This window comes from Pristis pectinata, chromosome 2 (genome assembly GCF_009764475.1).
Source record: "Pristis pectinata isolate sPriPec2 chromosome 2, sPriPec2.1.pri, whole genome shotgun sequence".
NCBI classification, from domain to species: domain Eukaryota; kingdom Metazoa; phylum Chordata; class Chondrichthyes; order Rhinopristiformes; family Pristidae; genus Pristis; species Pristis pectinata.
In genome coordinates this window covers 109,717,382-109,739,553 of record NC_067406.1, presented here as the reverse complement: position 1 = coordinate 109,739,553, position 22,172 = coordinate 109,717,382, and the positions used below count along the sequence as shown (strand labels likewise).

The 22,172-nt window shown below is 41.7% G+C and overlaps 1 protein-coding gene across 4 annotated transcripts in view; it reads left to right on the top strand.

Moving 5' to 3' along the window:
• Positions 1-22,172, top strand: part of marchf1 (membrane-associated ring finger (C3HC4) 1) — a 398,492-nt gene that overhangs the window by 120,924 nt on the left and 255,396 nt on the right. The window contains exon 1 of one of the 4 annotated variants that reach the window (XM_052041697.1): positions 17,540-17,634. The exons of the other annotated variants lie outside the window; for them this stretch is intronic. The gene's annotated coding sequence lies outside the window, so the exon portion shown is untranslated. Of the gene's footprint in view, positions 1-17,539; positions 17,635-22,172 lie in introns of those variants that run through there. 4 annotated transcript variants of the gene reach the window in all.

Sequence of the window (22,172 nt, the reverse complement as noted above, 5' to 3'; positions counted from 1 at the left end):
CCATAGTGTTGTCAGTGGAGGGGAGTGGGTATGGGGACGGGTGGTGGGGGTGGTGGTGTATGGGGAAAGAAAGTCACTGGAGCCCGTTCCATCCTGTTCTTGATGCATGGGGGAGACATTAGGTGACTGATGGGGAGAAAGATCACATTGAGTTTGAAGATGAATGGCAGGGGGGTGAGAGTATGCATTTGGAGAGGGAGGATTGGAGTGATGGGAAATTGGGGTTTGCTGTTTAGGGGTCAGAGGATTAGTGGGATTAGTTGGGCACTGGGGAGAGTTGGTTCTTCCATCAATGGTCATTTGCATGACAAGTTCCTCCAAGTTCCCTCCCACAAACTCTGAAAGGAGCATTACATGGGGAATGATGTGGAAATATGTCAGGGCACAAAGATAACTTGCATTCACAAGTGCCCGGTTGAATTTCTAGGACAACACAAACAACTAGAAAAGGGATGTTACTGTGCTTCACTTCAGAAAAGAGGATTTTCAATCACGTAATTCTGAAGAAAATAGGCAGTTAAATTTCATAGCTTCAATGTACCAGAATGACTCTGTTGGTGAATTTATCTAAATAGTAGAAAAAATATCTGTTTCGGTGAGTACTGGCTAATATAAAATATGGAAATGTTTAAAGTTTGGTTATCATTCTTCAGCATCATAATCTGCTGGTGTTCAATATAATGTTGAAGGGGGGTGGGGAATATAAACAGTGAGGTTCCATATAGAATTAAACCTATCTTTAATGTAATGGGACAGAATATGTACACTGTAAGCTGAGGAAATATGTTATGAGGTAAAATGATAGTTGAAGCTGTTTATAAAAGAACCTAATATGATGCAGAACCATTTTATTCCTCATTTCTCTAATGGGCAGAAGTTCTACCACCTAGAGAACAGCCCTGGATAACTAAACAAGTGAAGGATAACAAATGTAAGAACATCGTGTAGATACCAAAACCATGACAGATCCCAGCAAAGTGGCACAGAACAACAACAAGGGACAAAATAGAAAGCTACACAAAGGATTTCTGGAAAGATGCTTGCAAGGGATGTTCAAATCAAAACTTTTTTTGAAGAATTGTTTTAGGTGCAATGTGTGCACTTTGAAAACAGATAGTTATTGGTATTGGTTTATTATTGTCACTTGTACCGACGTACAGTGAAAAACTTGTCTTGCATACCAATCGTACAGGTCAATTCATTACACAGTGCAGTTACATTGCGTTAGTACAGACTGCATTGAGGTAGTACAGGTAAAAACAATAACAGTACAGAGTAAAGTGTCACAGCTACAGAGAAAGTGCAGTGCAATAAGGTGCAAGGTCACAACAAGGTAGATCATGAGGTCCATCTCATCATATAAGGGAACCATTCAATAGTCTTAGCACAGTGGGACAGAAGCTGTCCTTGAGCCAGGTGGTATGTGCTCTTAGGCTCCTGTATCTTCTGCCTGATGAGAGAGGAGAGAAGAGAGAATGACCCGGATGGTTGGGGTCCCTGATTATTCTGGCTGCTCCGCCAAGGCAGCAAGAGGTAAAGACAGAGGCTGGTTTCCGTGACGCGCTGGGCTGTGTCCACAACTCTGCAGTTTCTTGTGGTCCTGGGCAGAGCAGTTGCCATACCAAGCTGTGATGCATCCAGATAGGATGCTTTCTGTAGTGCATCGATAAAAGTTGGTGAGTGTCAAAGGGACATACCAAATTTCTTTAGCCTCCTGAGGAAGTAGAGGCGCTGGTGAGCTTTCTTGATCGTGAAATTAAGGAAATGATAGATGTTGAATAATGTAAGTAGCCAGTGTAGAGGAAGCAAATAAAATAGTTGATCTCTCAAGGAAACATTGAATCAGTTGATTCACCAAAATTAATACAAGCAAAGAAACATTGGTAACAATAATAATAATACTGAGGAATGAGGAATCCCCTCTTGCTCTATACCAGGGTTAAAGGAAAGAGCTGAGAATATTGCAGATATCTTAGGTACAATTTAGAAAGTAGTCTTGTTTTGACAACTGTTCATTTCAGTTGGAACATTATGCAAGTCACTCTGCTGTATCAGAATAGCAAGAGAGGGAAGCTGGGGAATTATAGGCCAGCTAGTCTAACATCTGCTGTCAGAAAATTACAAGAGTCACATATTATAGTTGGAGTTACTGGACGTCATAAATATTCAGCCGATCAGAGAAAGCCAGTATGAATTTGTAAGTCTCGTTTCTTGAAGCTGGTTGAATAGTTTGAAGTGGTCACTAAATCACTGGATAGGGGAATAGTTGTGGATGTTATTGCGATGAACTTCTACCAGGTATTTGATCTCCTTAATAAGAGATTGCTAGCTAAATGTGGAGTACGTGAACTGTGGGCAAGTTATTGACCTGTTTCGGAAATTGACTGAGCTGCAGGAGGAAGGAAGTCAGGTTAAAGGGTGCATACTATAATTGGCAGGGTGTGACAAGAGTTGTCCTATGAAGGTCTGAGATGAGGTTACTCTTTTTTATCGTATTTATTAACTCCCCGATGGAGGAAAATAATCCATACATATCCAGGATTTCAAAAAACACAAATAGTAGATGGCATTGTAAGCAATGTTGATGGAAGTGTGCAAATTATTAATGGTCAGACATGGTCAGAGTTGGATTTGCAAGCAAATGTCAAGTCATCTAGTTTGGAACTAAATGGCCGATGACCTAGAAAGACCAGAGGTGATAGATGAGGTGTGCAGAGACTTAGGGGTCTAAGTGTACAAGTGATTAAAATGTTATGAGCAGGTATAGAAAATATTCAAAAAATGGAACATTGGCCTTTATATCTGTAGAACTGAATGCAAGGTGAATAAAAGTTGGACGAACTTGTGCTAGTTAGGCCACACCTGAGGCACTGTCAACTGTTTTGCCACCACAGCTTACGAAAATATATTGGCCATGGAAGGTATGCAGTTTAGATTGACAAGATTATATTTGGACTTAAAGGGTTTAAAGATGATTACACAAACTAGAATTGTAGTAACTGGTATTAAAAAGCTGGTATTAAAATTTGATTGACATGTTCAAGTTTATAGGAGAACTGACAGGTTTGTTAGAGAGGTTATTTCTGCTAATTGGACAACCTAGATCCAGAGAACAATCAAAAAATAAGAGCCACGCCTTTCACAAGTGATTGTTTTGGGACCTCTTATAAAAACAGCAATTGTAGTAACTTCAGTTAACAATCTTAAATGTGGGATTGGTAGATTTTTGTTAACCAGAGATATTAAGGAATAAGGCACACATACAGAGGTAGATTGCTAATCATCTGTGATCTCGATGAGTGGCAGACGGGTTTAGGACAAAATGGCCCACAGGGCCACTTGGTCCTTATGTAGCACTCCCTTAATCGTCAAATAACCAGTCATAGATAATGAAACACAAAATGCTGTAAAGGCAGGCAGCCAGCATCTGTGGAGAGAAAAACAGGTGATATTTCAGCTCTAGTGACCTCTTATCTGGGTACCTTCCAGCATTTTCTGCTTTTATTTCAGACTTTGAGCATCTGCAGTATTTCACTTTTTCATTATTGGTTCGCCTGACCTGCTTTAGCTGCAGACAAAGATGTGTTAAACTGAATTAAGGTTTCTAAAATTTGTGTTACTTATTATCACTTCATGGACATGTTTTATTATGATCTTGAAGAAGTGGTAATAGCACAGATTTTCAGACCATATGTCAAAACAGTACTTTGATTTGATTGGTTGACAGCCTTCATTTTAAATGTTAAGTGATAAAAGTTGTGGAATCTTCTTGGAAAGCAAAAAAAGGTTCCAGATGCTAGAAATCTGAAATAATAACTGCAATTGCTGGAAATTCTCAGTAGATCAGATACCGCTGGAGGAAAAAATGCACCGTGTTTCAAGTTGCAGAACATGGGGAGTCTGGAGAAAGTACAGAGTGTCTGTGATAGGTGGAGACCAAGAGAGACTGAATGGTGGTGGTGCTGACTGAGAGAGGGTGGTGAATGCTTGTTACTCATTGCTGATCCCTCCGGAGAAGTGAAGCTTGTGATTTCTAGGATTTCTGGTGCTTGCTTAGATTTGAGGAAGTGTTTACTGAATTGTGATTTTCTCCTAAAAAGTAACTTCTCATGTACGTGGATTGGATGATCATGAATTTTGAAAACTCGCTTGCAATCCATGTTTCAAACTCTATTCCAAAGCCCTTTTATACCTAATGACATTGTTGCATTTTGGAAAGTCAAATCCAGGTAGGACTTTCACAATAAACAGCAGGGCCCTGGAGAGTGTCGTCAACCGAGGATCTTTTCATCTGTTTGCAATCCTCTCCGTTCTGGTGCTTCTGCTTGGTCACCACTTGCGGCCTGTGATGGAAGGCCACAGTGACAATAACAGCAGCACAGTGGGAACGGCATGGCCACAAAAAGTTAGTGCGGCCGCAGGGTTGGTGTGTGTGGTGACTGCAAGTTGCAGGCTGGAATCATTGGGATCCAGCCCTGCATCTTGTCTGAAAAGTGACACCTGAACTAATTATTGGTATTGGTATTGATTTATTATTGTTACTTGTACCGAGGTACAGTGAAAAACTTGTCTTGCATACCAATCGTACAGGTCAATTCATTACACAGTGCAGTTATGTTGAGTTAGTACAGAGTGCTTTGAGGTAGTACAGGTAAAAACAATAACAGAGTACAGAGTAAAGTGTTACAGCTACAGAGGAAGTGCAGTTCACGTGGACAATAAGGTGCATGGTCACAACAAGGTAGATTGTGAGGTCAGAATCCATCTCATCGTATAAGGGAACCATTCTTCAATAGTCTTAATCACTGTGGGATAGAAGCTGTCCTTGAGCCTGGTTGTATGTGCTCTCAGGCTCCTGTATCTTCTGCCTGATGGGAGAGGAGAGAAGAGGGAATGACCTGGGTGGGTGGAGTCTTTGATTATGCTGGCTGCTTCACCAAGGCAGTGAGAGGTATAGACAGAGTCCGTGAAGGGAGGCTGGTTTCCGTGTGGCTCTGGGCTGTGTCCACAACTCTCTGCAGTTTCTTGCGGTCCTGGGCAGAGCAGTTGCCATACCAAGCCGTGATGCATCCAGATAGGATGCTTTCTATGGTGCATCGATAAAAGTTGGTGAGTGTCAAAGGGGACATGCTGAATTTCTTTAGACTCCTGAGGAGTAAGATATTTTTATTTGTCACATGTACATCGAAACACACAGTGAAATGCATCTTTGCGTAGAATGTGCTGGTGGCAGCCTGCATGTGTTGCCACGCTTCCAGCGCCAACATAGCATGCCCACAACTTCTAAACCCGTACATCTTTGGAATGTGGGAGGAAACCAGAGCACCCAGAGGAAACCCACGTAGACACGGGGAGAACGTACAAACTCCTTACAGACAATGGCCGGAATTGAACCCGGGTTGCTGGTGCTGTAATAGCGTTACACTAACCGCTACACCACTGTGCCTGCCATTGACTGAAAGATAAAGGCTCAATCACTTGAGTCATAACTGACAAAAAATGCTAAGTCTGCTCTTTTAAGGCTATTATTTTACTGCTCTTTGATCAGATGTGGGAAATTATAGAAGATTGATTTTATATAGTATTTCATGCAAGAGGATGTAGATGAAAGAAATCACAACAGAAATCAGAAGACAGCTGAGCCAGTACATCCCTACCATCTCAAGAACAGTATATTTACAAGACCAGGCACAGCCACTGCATCTCCTTAATTGATGACTTGTGTTATTTCTTTGGCTGGACAAATATATCCTGTTCTTCAGAAGTTCATGCTCCTGGCTCTGTTTTGTTAATATTTTTCCATTTAGTAATTTCATCTCTTATTATATAGTTCGTAATTTATTTTTCATGCCCAAATTGGCACAGATGGTCAAGCTCCAGTGACCCAGATTCAATCCTGACCTCTGGTGCTGATGTGCGGAGTTTGCACATTCTCCCTGTGACTTTGTGGGTTTCCTCCAGCTTTCGTTCAGTTTCTTCCAACATCCCAAAAGTTGCAGGTTGGTAGGTTAATTGGTCTTTGTAAATTGTCCCCAGTGTGTAGATGAGTGTTGGAATTGAGGGGAAAATTGATTGGAAAGTGGGGAGAATGAAATGTACCAGGGAAGGGTTAGTGTAAGCCGGTACTTGATGGTCAGAGCAGGCCCGAAGGGCTGAAGTAACAAGCAATCTGCTGGAAGAACTCAGCGGGTCAAGCAGCATCTGTGGGAGGAAAAGAATTGTCGACGTTTTGGGTCGGAACACTGCATCAGACAATTCCTTTCCTCCCACAGATGCTACTTGACCTGCTGAGTTCTTCTGGCAGATCGTTTGTTGCTCCACACTTCAGCATCTGCAGTCCCTTGTGTCTCGAAGGGCTGAAGTACCTGTGTCTGTGTTCTAGGGCTCTGAAGTGCAGCTCCTATAAGTTTGATGTTGGGGGACACCCTGTGCCATGAGGGCAAATAATAAAATGTCTGTGCTTTCTTGGGCACCCCTGACAAACAAAACTATCATGTCCTCTCATGTGAATGTAAAAAAAAATCCCTGGTTCCTGTCAAAGGTTGCTGTTCATGAGACCTGTCACTCTGTGATTGATTGCCAGAATTCAGTTTGGCTTCCATGTTTTCCACAGTCTAACTGTAGAGACTACACTTCAAAAATATTTCCTGCTTTCAAGCAAATTAGCCAGTATTACAGTTGGTCCCTTTGTTTTCTGTTTAAATGTTTTTAAATTAAGACTTCATGAGAAATTGATAGTTGGCAGTTTTTGATATGCTCACTCTACTATTTGCCCAGCAGTGCCTCTACGCACTGTGATTTGTATGAGGACTGAGTCTTTGAATCCAGGCATTCAAGACTTATAGAGCTATGGGCTTCTTCATGCATTGACTCCCAAAGCTATGTTGACAGCAGCGTAAGCTCCCTGCAAAGCTTTCGCCAAGGGGTCCATCATTCTGATTGTACCTCAGTATTCCAAGAGCTGACCTGTCACTCCATGCTTGACCACCGGAACTCAGTGACAAGGTGAATGACTGTTTAAAAATCAATGAAACTGAAATCAATGGAACTGAGTTTTGAAAGTACACCACTTGGCTGCTTGTACATGGCACATTCAACTCTACACAGGAGAATGGGCCTGGACTGCAAAAGAACATCTGCCAACATTGCTGTGCAACAATAAAGGTCCAGGACAAGTGAAGCAGTTTCACTGACTTTTCCCAGACAAATGTCCCCATTTCTGAGGCTCCAATTGCAGTCAGTTGGCTTTGATAGACAGGAATTCTTCATATGTCTAACACCAGACTTCCAAGCTCCATCATGGCAAGAGATTATAGAGTGTGTGGAAGAAATGATTCAGAGAAGATGTTATTTAAGGAAATGGATCTCAAGGGAAAATAGTGATGTCTGAAGAATGTTAGAGATGTGAAGAAACGAAGCTAATAATTAACTTTGCTCCAGAGTTTGGCATTAGGAGCTACATAGTTGGAAAGCTGCCTGGATTTAGAAGCCTGCCAGTGATTGGAGTAGAGTGCTGGTAATCTGAGAGCGGAAAGGTTGTGAGGTTTGTGCCTTCAGGTCATGCAGGTTATGGGCAGAACTAATGTTGGAGCTGGAGTCTGTATGTCAAAATGTTTAGTCATATTGTTAAGCGTTATTCTCCATTGCAACCATGTCCTGAAATATTGTTCTGCTGATGCTGCTTGTGTACAGTGACACAAGATGCTGTAATGTGTTGCCTTGTTCTGGCCCATTTGCAATGTAGCTCTTCTTGTTAATTTGGCATAGTTGGACCGGAAATATTACCATACTTGAAAGGATGCATTAAGCAATCTTTTTGGGGGCCCACATCAGTTTGTGCAAGGACTCCTCCCAACAGAGCGGATTGGTAGTGCACAAGGCTCAATGATTTACCAGGAAAACCTCAGTCCTCGTGTACTTTATGCACACAAAGGCCTGTCATCCACCACCTCCCCCACTGTGGAGCTTGAGGGGGGAATCAGCTGGACAACAGGTCAGAATGGTGGTGAAGAGAGCTGTTGGTTGCACTGGAATGCCCGAGGGAGGATCAGGAGAAGATAGAGAGGGTGTTGGCCATGGGTGGATGGATAGTAGAGGTGTAATCAGATAAAGTATCAGGAATGCAGCCAGAGAGGTGGTCTGGGGCCTTAGGACATGTGCCTATCCTATGCTTCATCAGCTTTTTATAACATTTCATCTCTTTTGACGAACACATTGGGTTAGTGAATAGACTTTATATGGCATTAACCGCAAGAGACAGTGTTATACATCAGGGCATTGTGTGTGATGTTCTCATGGTAGTCTCCATGCTTGAAACACAATGAAGAAGGAGGGTGACGAGACATGTAAAGAGCAGAATGGCCTTGAGTGTGGGCTTGATCACAGTTTTATTTCACTCATTTCCTGTACCTTCATTGGTACAGGAGTTGAGTGAAAGAAAACAATACAATCTTGTGCAAGAATACACAAGATTGTATCTTCAGGGCTGGATGCTCCTTCAGTTGTGACATGTTCCCTTGCCCATTTTGACCCATAGGAAGAAGCTGTATTGTCAGTTTGTAAACCTAGAAACCACTTAGGATGACAGGTATTTGCCAAGTCTGCAGTCATTTGGTGCACAAAACACTAATCATGCAGTGGGGACATTTTGGAAAGATTTGTTGTGTGAAGCCTTCCCTTCATGTGAGCAAAGTCAATATGGGCCATGCTGCTGTATGTGCACATGTGACAGGCATTGGATGGGCTGCACAAAGGCATTTAAGGGACAAGTATGGTTGCACACAAACGTGGACTTGAGCTAGGAACTAATTGCTAACCTTCTCCCCTATACCTTTTCTTGCGCCCAGTGTTAAAATCATCAGCCAACCTCATGATCTGTTTACCACCTCTCTAAATTTGAATTTAATCCGCTATGTTCAGCTTCTCCAGTAGTAAACAAAGATTAGTTACATTGTGAATAGAATCTTTTATATGATTTTAAGAGCATTTTAAATTTCCTGTCCTGGACCAGGAAGTTCCACGTGGAACTACTTTTGATATAAAACATAAAACCTAGTAAATTCAGCTCAGCTAGAATCTGCTGGTGTTTATTCTTTGCACAAGCCTGCTCCAGTTTAATTACTTCCTCCAACCTGGCCCCTTACCAGTCTCTTTTCTTTAGAGATCCAGCAAGGCTCGTTTTAAATGCAGCAACACTACCTGATTTAACCACTGAATGTTGAAGTGGTTTCCCATTCTCATCACGCTCATTCCCTTGCCCAGTGCAGCTCCACAACAATATGCAATTAGTGGCAAGTAGACATGTTGCACCAAACCACAGCCGATCATTTCTATCGATTTGTTGTAGTGGGCTGTATTAACAGAGTATATTTCCTTCTCTAAATGTTAAATATATTATAATATTTTATTTTAATCTGCATCTAGAGATCTGTGCTTTTAGGGTGATATATTGCCTTTCATTCTCCCTGATGCAAAGATCAATAATTCATTACTGTGGAAAATTTCCTTTGTGCAGAAGTCTTCAAGAACGGGTTTACAATTATATTACAACAGCATCACTTTCAAGTTTCTTCCAAGTCATTCAGCATCGTGACATGAATGTGCATCACCACTCTATCTTTTGATTTTTGTCAGTATTCTGGAATTCTCTGCTCAACACTGTAGGAGCATCAAAAACATAGTGCAATTGTTAAGATTCATTACCTCCTTCCCAGGGCAACTAGGAATGAACAATAAATATGTCCTTGTCAGCATCAGGGACGTTGCAAGAACAAACTGTGTACAAATCATAGATTGTGGATAGAGGACACCACCAAAAAATCTATCACTTAACCAGTTCTGAACACCAACACCTGTACTAATGTTCTAATAGCTGATGGACTCTTAATAGAAAAAAATCCAGGCAGCAACAAAACACATTCACCTCCACAAATAATACATATTCCATGTTAATCAGTTGCATTTCTGGTGGAGACAAACAAATTGTGCATATTAATGGTTAAAAACACTCTGCAAAACCTTATTTTAATTAATTTGTTAAAATTAATTTTCTAGATCAAATCTCGGTGATTTTAATCCCCTCCAAAAAGATATAAAGGCATTGCCTCACTTTAGTACTGAGAGCAGCAGCATTATAGGTGAGATGTACAGAATTCTGAATAATTATAATTAAACTGATAATTAATAGTTTCGAAGTACAAGACAGTGGTTACATGTTAATGATGAGATGTCTGAGAGGAATAACCTGTTAAAGACATGTTAAGATAATTCTTGGAATAAAAATGAATCTACCAAATCTGCAAGGATAATTTCAGCCTCTATCCTAATGTCAACAGGATATTCCTGAATCTGCAGTCAGGTTAAGTTAGTAAGGTTAACTCAAAACAGCTTTGACATTAATCACCTCAACTGATTTTCACATAAACCCAGAATCACGACCTAGATTCCCAAGTTGTCAAGACGTGATATGAAAGAGAGAGATGCCTCATGCCTTGGTTTGGAAAAAGATAGGAGGAGTTAAAAGAAATTTGACAGGTTGTGCTTGATCTGACCCACCACACACCTACCAATGACCTCAAGGTTCCCTCATCTCTTGGGAGTGGACCACAAAGGGCAACTGGACCTCTGGATGGTAATTTTTAAAAACAATTTTTAAAAGCAAGATTTAATTTTAAAACCATTTGATCTACAGTGAATTAATTTAAAACAACAATAATTTTTAATACATCTAATGTAGCTCCATCCCTTTGAATGGGGACCCCATTCAAATGGATTGGGCTACCTTGGATGTATTAACTTTAACTGCTATAAGTGTGAATATGAAGTGTATCTGGCCACCAGTTCAATGGGTTACAGGTGCTCTGTAGACTCAGTGTTGCATTGTGCAGGTCTGGAAGTCCGGAATGCGATGTGCCTAGGCATAGATTCTCTCTAAGATTGTCATCTGGCCAACAGCACGACCTGGGTCACCAACTCAATCAGAATTAGTCAATAATCAGATGTAACTACGATATCTTCAGTTTTATAAGTAGTGTAAAACTGATTATTCTATTCAACCAAGCCAACCTACAGTTGGTATCTACAGGGGGTTCCAGTGCTGGATTCCATGACATTGGTTAAGTCTTGCAGAAGTAGGCCTAATAAGTTTTGAAGGCCTGATTCTGAACAAATGTTCTGTACATTTGTGCCACAGAATTTTGCAAAAGTCCTTTGGAAGTCACTGCGCGTGTCCAGGCTTCTTTGAAATGCACTGAAGCATGGAGGATCCTGAAGGAACTTGGCTTTATTGAGGAAACGTACAGCAAATACTCGATAATGATTGGTTTCCTGATACCATTCTGTTATGTAACTGTTGTAAACACAGTGCTGTGTGATGCAACTCCTTGAGTCAGTGTTCCTGAAATCATGATATGCCAGAAGATCATAACCACAGAGCCTAGATGGTCATCTTGATTGCTCCATAAGTTACCTCCCACTCACCGGAACAAATATTGCAGCACCGTCAATTGACGCAAAATGGCAGCATCATGATCATTTCTTAGAAGGCAAGCATTTAGTTGTATAATTTGATTGCCACAATCACTTTGAACAGGGATGGAGTGGAATCCTTTCTGGTTCTACGGATGGTGAATGATTGTATGTGAGGATGCACTTACAGCTGTGGAGAGGAATTACATAATCTTTTGACCTTTAGCAACCCTGACACCGAGAAGTTAGAATTTTCTCACGCTGCTCCAGCCAAGCAAGGGACTTGCTAGAATAAATAAAGTGTTGGTAAAATGTTAATGGACAACAGGTTGGCTTCCATTCCCAATAGTAACCTGACATGACATTAGGCACAAAAGCCTTCCAGAGTCTATTGTTCCAAATCAGTCAGCAGGCTGTCTAGAGATACAGCAAGCAAATGACAAATGTTTGATTTACAAGAGGTAATGAGTTCACCACTTTGCCTGTAAAAAGGAATCATTTATCTGTAATGAACACATCCCTTTTAAATACGAGCTGGTTAGCAGATTTTGTACAACTCCCTTTGGGTGTGGTGCTGTGCAGTAAGATTCTGTGCTCAGATCGAGACACAGAGAGAACCACTTCAGGTTTCACAGGACAAATATCACTTGGCAGTGTTTACAAATGTGGAGAGCAGGGTGTAAAGCTGGAAGGGTTAGGATGGGAGTCTCGGGGGTTGGGGCAGAGGCAGCTGAAAGCTCAGCTACCAGTGATCAATCAGAATCAGAATCAGGTTTATTATCACTGACATATGTTGTGAAATTTGTTTTGCAACAGCAGTACAGTGCCAAGAAATAGAGAGAGATGTAAAAATTACTATGTTACAAAAATAAATAAATAGTGCAAAAGGGGAATAACGAGGTAGTGTTCATGGGTTCATGGACTATCCAGAAATCTTATGGCTTGGGGGAAGAAGCTGTTCCTGAAATGTTGAGTATGGTTCTTCAAGCTCCCATACCTCCTCCCTGATGGTAGTAACGTGAAGAGGGCATGTCCCGGGTGGTGAGGGTCCTTAATGTTGGATGCCACCTTCTTGAGGCACCGCCTATTGAAGATGTTCTCGATGGCGGGAGGGTTGTACCCATGATGGAGCTGGCTGAGTCTACAACCCTCTGCAGCTTCTTTCAATCCTGCACATTGGAGCCTCCATACCAGGCGGTGATGCAACCAGTCAGAATGCTCTCCACCGTACATCTGTAGAAATTTGCAAGAGTCTTTGGTGACATACCAAATCTCCTCAAACTCCAAATGAAGTAGAGGTGCTGGTGTGCCTTCTTCATGATTGCATCAATGTGTTGGGCCCAAGATAGTTCCTCTGAGATGTTGATGCTGAGGAACTTGAAGCTGCTCACCCTTTGCACCACTGACCCTCAAGGAAGACTGGTGCGTGTTCTCCCGACTTCCCCTTCCTGAAGTCCACAATCAATTTTTTGGTCTTGCTGACATTGAGTGCGAGGTTGTTGTTGTGACAACACTCAACCAGCCAATCTATCTTACTGCTGTACGCCTCCTCATTGCCATCTGATGAGGGTAGAGGAGAGAGCTACACAAAAGATCAGAGTCACCGAAGTGCAGAGGGTTGGAGGTGGTTGAACAGGTGAGCCTGTCATCCTCTCCTTTTGGGGAATCAGAGAAGCTTTCAGCACAGGAGGTTGCCATTTAGTTGTTAAATGTGCATGCAGTCAAAAAATTAGCCATTTTGAGCTATTCAGGAGGTTGCTCCCACATCCCATTCTCCGTTACCCTTGTAGATTGTACTTCTTGTTCTCATCCTGTACTTTTTTCAAAAGAATGTTCTGATGGTTTCTATCACAAACATCCTCCCCGTCTGTGAGTTCTGGACCCTCATTACTCTTTGGATGAAGAGGGCAGGCACAGTACCCAGTTCAATTCCCGCCGCTGTCTGTAAGGAGTTTGTACATTCTCCCTGCGTCTGTGTGGGTTTCCTCCGGGTGCTCCGGTTTCCTCCCACGTTCCAAAGACGCACGGGTTACGAAGTTGTGGGCGTACTATGTTGGCACCGGAAGCACGGTGACACTTGCAGGCTGCCCCCAGAACACTCTACGTAAAGATGTATTTCTGTGTGTTTCAATGTTCATGTGACTAATAAAGATATCTTCAACTCCCTTACACCAATTAACAAATCCAAACCCTTCCTTATCAAAGTATATACCTCAATTAAATCTCCTATTACTGACACAATGATCAGTTCTCAGCCCTCGATTATTTATGATTTATGTGAATAATCTGGAATGGGGGCAGAGTGTAATATATCCAAGTTTGCTGAATGGGATGGTATGTTGCGATGAGGACATTTGGACTCTGGAACAGAATGTAGAATCGGTAAAAACTTGGCAAATGTGGGAAAGTGCGAGGTCATGCACTTCGGTAAGAAGAATTTAATGGCAGACTATTACCTAAATCAAGAAAGATTTCAGATGAGAAAAGTACAGGTGGGGTCTGGGTGTGTCATACACCAATCTAAGAAAATTAATACGCAATGCAGCAAGTGGTTGGCAAGGCAAATGAAAATACAAAAACTGCAGATGCTGGCATGGTAGTGTAGCGGTTAGCATGACGCTATTACAGCGTCAGCGACCTGGGTTCAATTCCAGCTGCTGCCTGTAAGGAGTTTTTCTGTTCTCCTCGTGTCTGCGTGGGTTTCCTCCTGGTGCTCCGGTTTCCTCTGACACTCCAAAGTCATACGGGTTAGGAAGTTGTGGGCATGCTATGTTGGCGCCGGAAATGTGGCAACACTTGTGGGCTGCCCCCAGAACACTCTACACAAAAGATGCATTTCACTGTGTGTTTTGATGTACATGTGACTAATAAAGATATCTTAAAAAAAAACTGAAACAAAACAGAAAATGCTGGAAAAACTAAGCAGTTCAGGCAGCATCTATGGAGAAAGAAACTTAATGTTTCAGATGAGGGACCCTTCATCAGACTTACTACAGTGTTGCACTGTTGCTACAAGATCCAACACAAGCTCAAGAAACATTTCATGTTCCTTTCGGACTTAATATCGAATTCTCTAACTTGAGATAACTTGCTCTTTCCTTCTGTCTATATAAGCATTTCTGCCTGCTGTTTCTCTTTTCCTCTCTGTATTATAGTTTGGTCTGCTGAACACGTCCCAGTCTGCCAGAACCATATCAGCAACAAATTACACAATCATAGTACCTTATCCCATCTGCCACATGTGTTCACTCTATCAGAGAAATTCCTTTGGTTTCGTCCACATTTTGCTGCTGCCCAGACTAATTTAGTTCTCCCTTCGGCGAAGAAGTGTCGCTGACCCAAAATACTGACTGTTCCTCCTTCCACGGATGCTGCCTGACTGGCTGAGTTTTTGCAGCATTTTCTGTTTTGGAAGGCAAACAGCATGTTGACCTTTATTGCAAAAGTGTTGAAGTTTAGAAATGGGGAAGTATTGTTATAATTGTACAGGGTACTGGTGAGACGACACCTGGAGTAGAACAATGTATAGTTTTGAACCCCTTTTTTAAGAAAGGATACACTGGCATTGGAGGCAGCCCAATGGAGGTTCACCAGGCAAATTCCTTGAATGAGAAGGTTGGCCTGAAACAAGTGGCTAAAGAAATTAGATTTATATTCTTAGGAATTCAGAACAATGAGGGATGATCTTATTGAAACATATAAGATCCTGAGGGGGCATGACAGGCTAGATGTCAAGATGTTTTCACTAGAAGAATCTCGAACGAGGGAACACTGTTGCAAGATTAGGGGATGGTCATTTAAAACTGAGGTGCGTAGGAACAACTTCTCACACAGGTGGATGAACCTCTGGAATATTCTAAACCAGAGAGATATTGAGGGTATTTAAAAAGGAAATAGATCTTTTTTTTTGAACAATCAGAGAATTAGGGGCAATGGAGAACTGGCATAGAAGAGGAGATGAAACCTGGGGCAGATCAGCCATGATCGTATTGAATAGTGGGGCAGACTCAAAGGGCTGAGTGGCCTATTTCTGTGCCTATATTCTTATGTTCTTAGTGTTTCCAAAGCTGTGGCTTTCTCCCTTGGAACCCTTGGCTGTTACTTGATCAATTTCCATTTTAGATTTTGACAAATACTTTTCTAAAATCCATGTGTACTGCATCAAATGTGTAACTGTTATTAAGCCTCATCAAATCCAAAATATTAATCATATTAGCTCCATGCTGAATATCCCTAATTAACTGTGTCCCTCTAAATGATGCTTTATGCTGATCTGTGGAATTTTTTTTACTAATTTGCCCTTTGCTGATGTAGGGTTGACTGGCTGCCTATCCCTTTGCTTTTTTAAAAGTCAGTGTTCTCACTTTTGCAGTCTTGCTGTTCATGAGAAGCACTTCTGCAGCCAAGGAGGATTGGAAAATGATGGTTAGAGCCAGTGCCATTTCTCCTTTTGCTTTTAAGACCCTGGGATACATTGTACTTGAGCCTGGCAATTCATCTACGTATCTCTTTCACCTGAGAATCCTGTAACCAGGGGTACTGAGTTGACACTCCTGCTAATTTTTAAGCTATGTTTCAGCTCCAGCCACAATATCATACTCCCATGGGTCTATGTGTGCTCTCACTTCACTTCCTAGACTCTTTGCATTGAAATATAAGTAATTAAGGACAAGAAATCTTCCTTGTTTCCCCTTTTCCAGCTTTTGTTTCCTGTGCCATCAAGACTTATTCACTAAATTCCATACTTTGTTATTTACTCTTACCTCAAACCTCTTCTGAAACTGGGTGTTAGGTTCCTTTACTCCTGCCAAGCTACTTTATACTTGTTACAATAGCATTTGCAACCTTTCCCACAAGTATATCGCTCCTGGCCCTGTTGAGCTGTAACCCATCCATCTTGTACATCCCTCCCAAGACTGGTCAAAAAACCTCAGAAATCTAAAGCTTTCCCTCCAGCACCAATTTTTTTTAACCACACATTCATTTATACTCTTCTATTTCTGTAGTGCAGGCAGTGAAATCCTGCTTTTAAATCTCACCCTTAGCTCTTTATAGTTTAATTGCAAGGCCTCATTCTTCATTTTATCCAAGTCATTTATACTGCAATGGACCATGTATCCCTGACTGTATACCCTCCCACCTCATGATATTCTGTTGCCCACTCAATGTCATGATTGAGCCTGTTACCAGGGTGGCAATGTGCCATCCTGAAATTGTGTATGTGATCATAGAAACAGCCATTTGCCCTTCCCCGTATGAACTATTGTATCTCATATCACTGTAGCTTCCTTGACATCCATGAATGTTCTTTCTCAAAGATGAGTCATTCATGGTGCCATGGACTGGCCTGTGGCCTTGCTCACCTCCTCCAGAGGTGGATACCAGTTAGGGAGCGCTCAGGGGAGTCCTGTACGACCTGTCAATCCCTCCTAGTTTGTTGAGCAAGTAGCCATTCCCCTTCTGCCTCTGGGCACTGTACTCTAGGATGACTACATCCTGAAACATGCTTTCCATGTAACATGCAGCATCATGCTTATATTGTTGTATTCCAGTCAAGCTAGCTGCCAGTCAAGGTCCAAATCCAGAGTTTGAACTCTTCTACTCAATGACATTTCCTGAATGTGAGAAGCATTCTGGATTTCCCACATGGCATCAGACATGCATTCAACAGGACTGACAGCTCTTGTTATACCTCTATTTACTAGAATAACTAAAGATCCAGAATGTCACTAGTGGCTTCTAATGTGATTGTGACAAATATATTCTCTTGTTTCTCTGCTTTGATTTTTTTGTTGCTTTAGGCACTGTTAGTCATACCATTCTTCCCCTACACCCCTCTACCCTTGTCCAGTCGGCTGGTACCGTACCTGTCTTAATCCCTTCTATGTCTGGTCATGGGTGGAGAAGCAACTGCAATGGCTTTGGACTACCTTGGACCACATGGCACAGAACCAGACTGTTCAGTCCAACCAACCCACATCAACATTTATTTTCTCGTTGAGCATTCTCTTGTCTTTCCTCCTCAGCATCATAATCTTCCAGCATTATCTTCTCCTTTGAGAAAGCCTTTGACAAGGTGCCACACATGAGGCTGCTAAACAAGATAGGCACCCATGATATTACAGGGAAGGTACCAGCATGGATAGAAGATTGGCTGACTGGCAGAAGGTAAAGAGTGGGAATAAAGGGGCCTTTTCTGGTTTGTTGCCAGTGACTAGTGGTGTTCCGCAGGGGTCTGTGTTGGATCCGCTGCTTTTCACGTTATATGTTAATGATCTGGATAATGGAATTGATGGCTTTGTGGCCAGGTTTGTGGATGTTACGAAGATAGGTGGAGGGCCAGGTAGTGTTGAGGAAGCAGGGAGTCTGCATAAGGACTTGGATAGATTGGGATAATGGGTAAAGAAGTGGCAGATGGAATACAGCATAGGGAAGTGTATGGTCATGCACTTTGGTAGAAGGAATAAAGGCATAGACTATTTTCTAAATGGGGAGCAAATTCAGAAATTGGAGCTGCAAAGGGACTTGGGAGCCCTAGTTCAGGATTCCCTAAAGGTTAACTTGAAGGTTGAGTCAGTAGTAAGGAAGGCAAATGCAATGTTAGCATTCATTTCGAGAGGACCAGAATATAAAAGCAAGGATGTAATGCTGAGGCTTTATAAGGCATTGGTTAGACCACATTTGGAGTATTGTGAGCAGTTTTGTGCCCCATATCTAAGAAAGGATGTGCTGGCATTGGAGAGGGTCCAGAGGAGGTTTACAAGAATGATCCCGGGAATGAAAGGGTTAATGTATGAGGAGCGTTTGATGGCTCTGGGCCTGTACTCGCTGGAGTTTAGAAGGATGAGGGGGGATCTCATTGAAACCTACTGAATATTGAAAGACCTGGATAGAGTGTTTCCAGTAGTGGGAGAGTCTAGGACCAGAGGGCACAGCCTCAGAATAGAAGGACATCCCTTTAGAACAGAGATGAGGAGGAATTTATTTTGCCACAGGGTGGTGAATTTGTGGAATTCATTGCCACAAATGGCTGTGGAGGCCAAGTCATTGGATATATTTAAAGCGGAGGTTAATAGGTTCTTGATTAGTGAAGGCATCAAAGGTTACGGTGAGAAGGCAGGAGAATGGGGTTGAGAGGGAAAAATAAATCAGCCATCATCAAATGGTGGAGCAGACTCAAAGGGCCAAATAGCCTAATTCTGCTCCTATGTCTTATGGTCTTTGTAAGCAACCCTACTTTTAAATCCTTCTGGTACCTCTGCTTTCCCTTGCAATGTAATCTTTTCCAACCCTATAATCCTTTGAGGTAACTACATGTGTCCAATATGAATCATAAAAATCCATCATTTGCGAGCATGAAAATAAACCCACTTTCAAAACCACAAGTGTTCCTTTATAACAGTTGGTGCTGAATAATTCTTAACCATCTTCACCAAAAAGTCGTATCTAAAAAAGAAACTTAGTGGATTTACTATAAGTAAGAAAATATCACTGGAGCAAATCCTGTGACAAATGACTTACAAATCCACTAAGCCTGATCTTTTTCCCATGGATATTAAAAGGACCAGGCAGGAATTTGCAGATACCTTCATCATCAAAAGCTCACTTGATCTGAGAATCCTACTTCTGTTTAGAAATTGGAGACTGCCACTCTATTGTTAATGGGGAAAAAAAAGAGATGGAGCAAATGAGGAAGCATGGATGAATCAGTGCTATAGCAGATACAGGAGTCTATCATCAGGAATTAACTGACCTCATTTGAACAAGTGTTCACTGATCAAATGTGGTCAATGTGGATTTAAGAAGAGTAGATCACTTCTGACTAACCTGCATTAGTATTTTTAGATGATTAGTTACATGGTGGATAGAGGAGTTTTCAAGGATATTTTCTATATGGATTTCTGGAAGGGATTTGGTAAGAGTGTGTCGGGAAATTAGCTGCAAAGACCACGGAGTGGTTTGAGGGAGAGGAAGTATCTAAAAGGTTTTAAAGAAATAGCAAAGATACAGACTCATACAATGCAAGGAAAGAAAAGCATGTATTGTTCTGTACTACATTTGAGAATTAGCATTATTCTGCCTAGAAGGCAACATATCTCTTTTGTGTGATTTTCAGAAAGTTAAGGTGTTAATTATATAGGCTTCATTAGAGCATGGAAGCAATTCTCCATAAAATTATTTGCCAGGTTACTTCAGAAAGCTTTATCTTTGAAGCTTCTAGCAATACTTGAGAGATAACTGGTGATGGTCTTTATGCTTCTACCCATCAACATATTTTGCTCTGTTGGCAATTCAACTGACCAGTGTGGTCAGACCATTGTAGTCAGCCCATTGTAGCATCTCTTAAAGTAGATATAACTACGTGCTGAGGGTTGCAGAAATGGTTATTCTGTGGTTGTCTGACAATAGGTAGTTATCAGAGTTGTGTACTGTTATCTTCCTGATTGTTGGAAAGCTGAGCAGCTCAGTGATGTAGTTATAACTGTGTCCCCATGAACCTAATGGAACCATTCTGGTCATCAGAGAAGGTCAGGTAACCAGAATTGAAATTCTGAATCACAATTTCCAAATGTTATTTCTCCACAAGTCAGTTTCACTGCAGAATCTATGATGTAAAGAAAGCAGCATGGGATTTTCATATTGCAATGAAAGTATAGCACTTGAAAGAGTACAAGTTAACTTTGATCTGTAACAGGAGGACTGGAGAATACAGGATTTCAGTTCATCTGATATGTAGCTTTTTTATGTGCTGTTTTATCTTTACATATCCTGTTTGATTGCACCTATTTTTTGGTTTGCAAAAATATGGCTGCATTTAACACTAATACCCAATCAGGTCCTTTACAAAAATTTGTGAAATTGGCCAAAGCCCAGTTTGAACCTGCCTTAGGCTAGTTTACACCCAAAATTGGTGCTAAAACATGACCTCTATGATTTCTGATGGAATGTCACCCAATTTTGTGCATCTCCCAGCACTACTTCTCAATATTCACAGAAAGGCATTAGCCCTTAAAGATTCATTCCCTATGTCAGCCACAAAGTAGCTACCATGGAGGACAGAGGATACAGGGGAGAGGGAAAGAGCCCACAATTTCACTCACAGGGACAAACAAGTCATAGTCAATGCAAATAGATTCATGATTACACGAGATATGTCAGGATGACTTGCTTACCTGTCTACACTGGCAGATGGAGATCTTTACAGAAAATGCATTTTGTGCAGAGGTCTGAGTTCTTTGAGTGAAGTGCCACTCATCAGGGAATGCTGAAAAATTATAGTAAGCCAATGCAGTAATTGGAGCAGGGATTTATTCTTGTGCTACAATCAGTGCAGGTGCAAGGGTTCTATGCTTTGGGCTTCCCCAGCTGATGAATGGCCTACACCAGTGGATTATAGTCTGGAAAGGGTCACTCAGTTTGTATAAGGGAATTTTAATTTCTGTGCTTTTTAATGAAAATTATCTCTCAGTTATGGAGTCCTTTATATTGTTTACACCCAAAGTCTGCCTCCCTTGTTTAGCTGTGAGACTGTGGTGTTGTAAGTAGCTTGAGCACACCGACTGTTAACAGTGAAATCCTTCTTTTATTACCTTGCTAGCAAGGGAGCAGTTAAGGGAAAGCACCATGCTCTCAACGAAAAACTGGCTCAAACACCTTTCTTACAATTCCTTCTTATATAGTTCTTTATCTTGTTCAGTAACTTTCCATGATCTGTGCTAGGTCACACAGAGGTCAGATGCAGATGGGCAAAGACAATGATAAGAAACAGACTCAACCCTAACTGCACAAGACTCAATTCATTCAAGCATTTATGGGCTCTTGAGAGATTTGGTGCTGCAGTGACAAGGCTATACAGCTAATCATTAGCCCTTTTGCAAATATGTTCATATTCTTCCACACTCCCCCCTTTTGTCCGCTAAGGACAACCAAGATATCTCTTAATTATCATCATACAGTATGTTCATCAAGGCATAGAGGGCATCTTGCTCAGTTTCTATTGAAAGTTCAGTTACAGGGAACATGGTGATTGCTATTGGTTCTAGGGGCCTTCACTGTCTTATAGTCCCACGTAAGGCGGAGCCTAGGCATGGTACTATCTGGATAGACATGTAGGTCACCACTATTACAGTCAACACGATGAGGACGTATTTAATCAGACATTTAACAATGCCTCTCAACCACCCCCTTATATCTGGTATCCATCTCCACCAGTCAAAGGGCTTTTCCTCTGCCACTTTATGCAAAATCTTAGGCTGCTTTTGTACTGCATCCACACCTGTTGTTATATGGCCACTCTGCTCAACAAAGTAACAGCAGGACTCATTGATAGCAGTGCAGACCCCTCCGCTGGCTGTCAGAAGGAAATCTAGTGCCGTACAGTTCTCAAGCATCATCTTAGGTAAGGATTTTATTTCAATGTGCAGGGCCTATATAGGTCCGTAGTGTTGCTTTCTATCTTTTCAACTATTTATCACAGCCTTCTCCAACTCTGACACCCCCCAAACCAGATAACAGGACTCAGATAAACTGGTGAAACCCAGTGTTCCATGTGGCAAGGGGATTCTCACCCTTCCACTTATGGCGATCCTTCCTGGGGAAATGGTTGTGAAGAGCATGTGCATAAACCTGCTTTACCCCGTAAACCTCGGGTGCAGTTATTCCTATTGTACACGTCCCTGCCCAATCCAGGGGTAGGGTTTTATAGG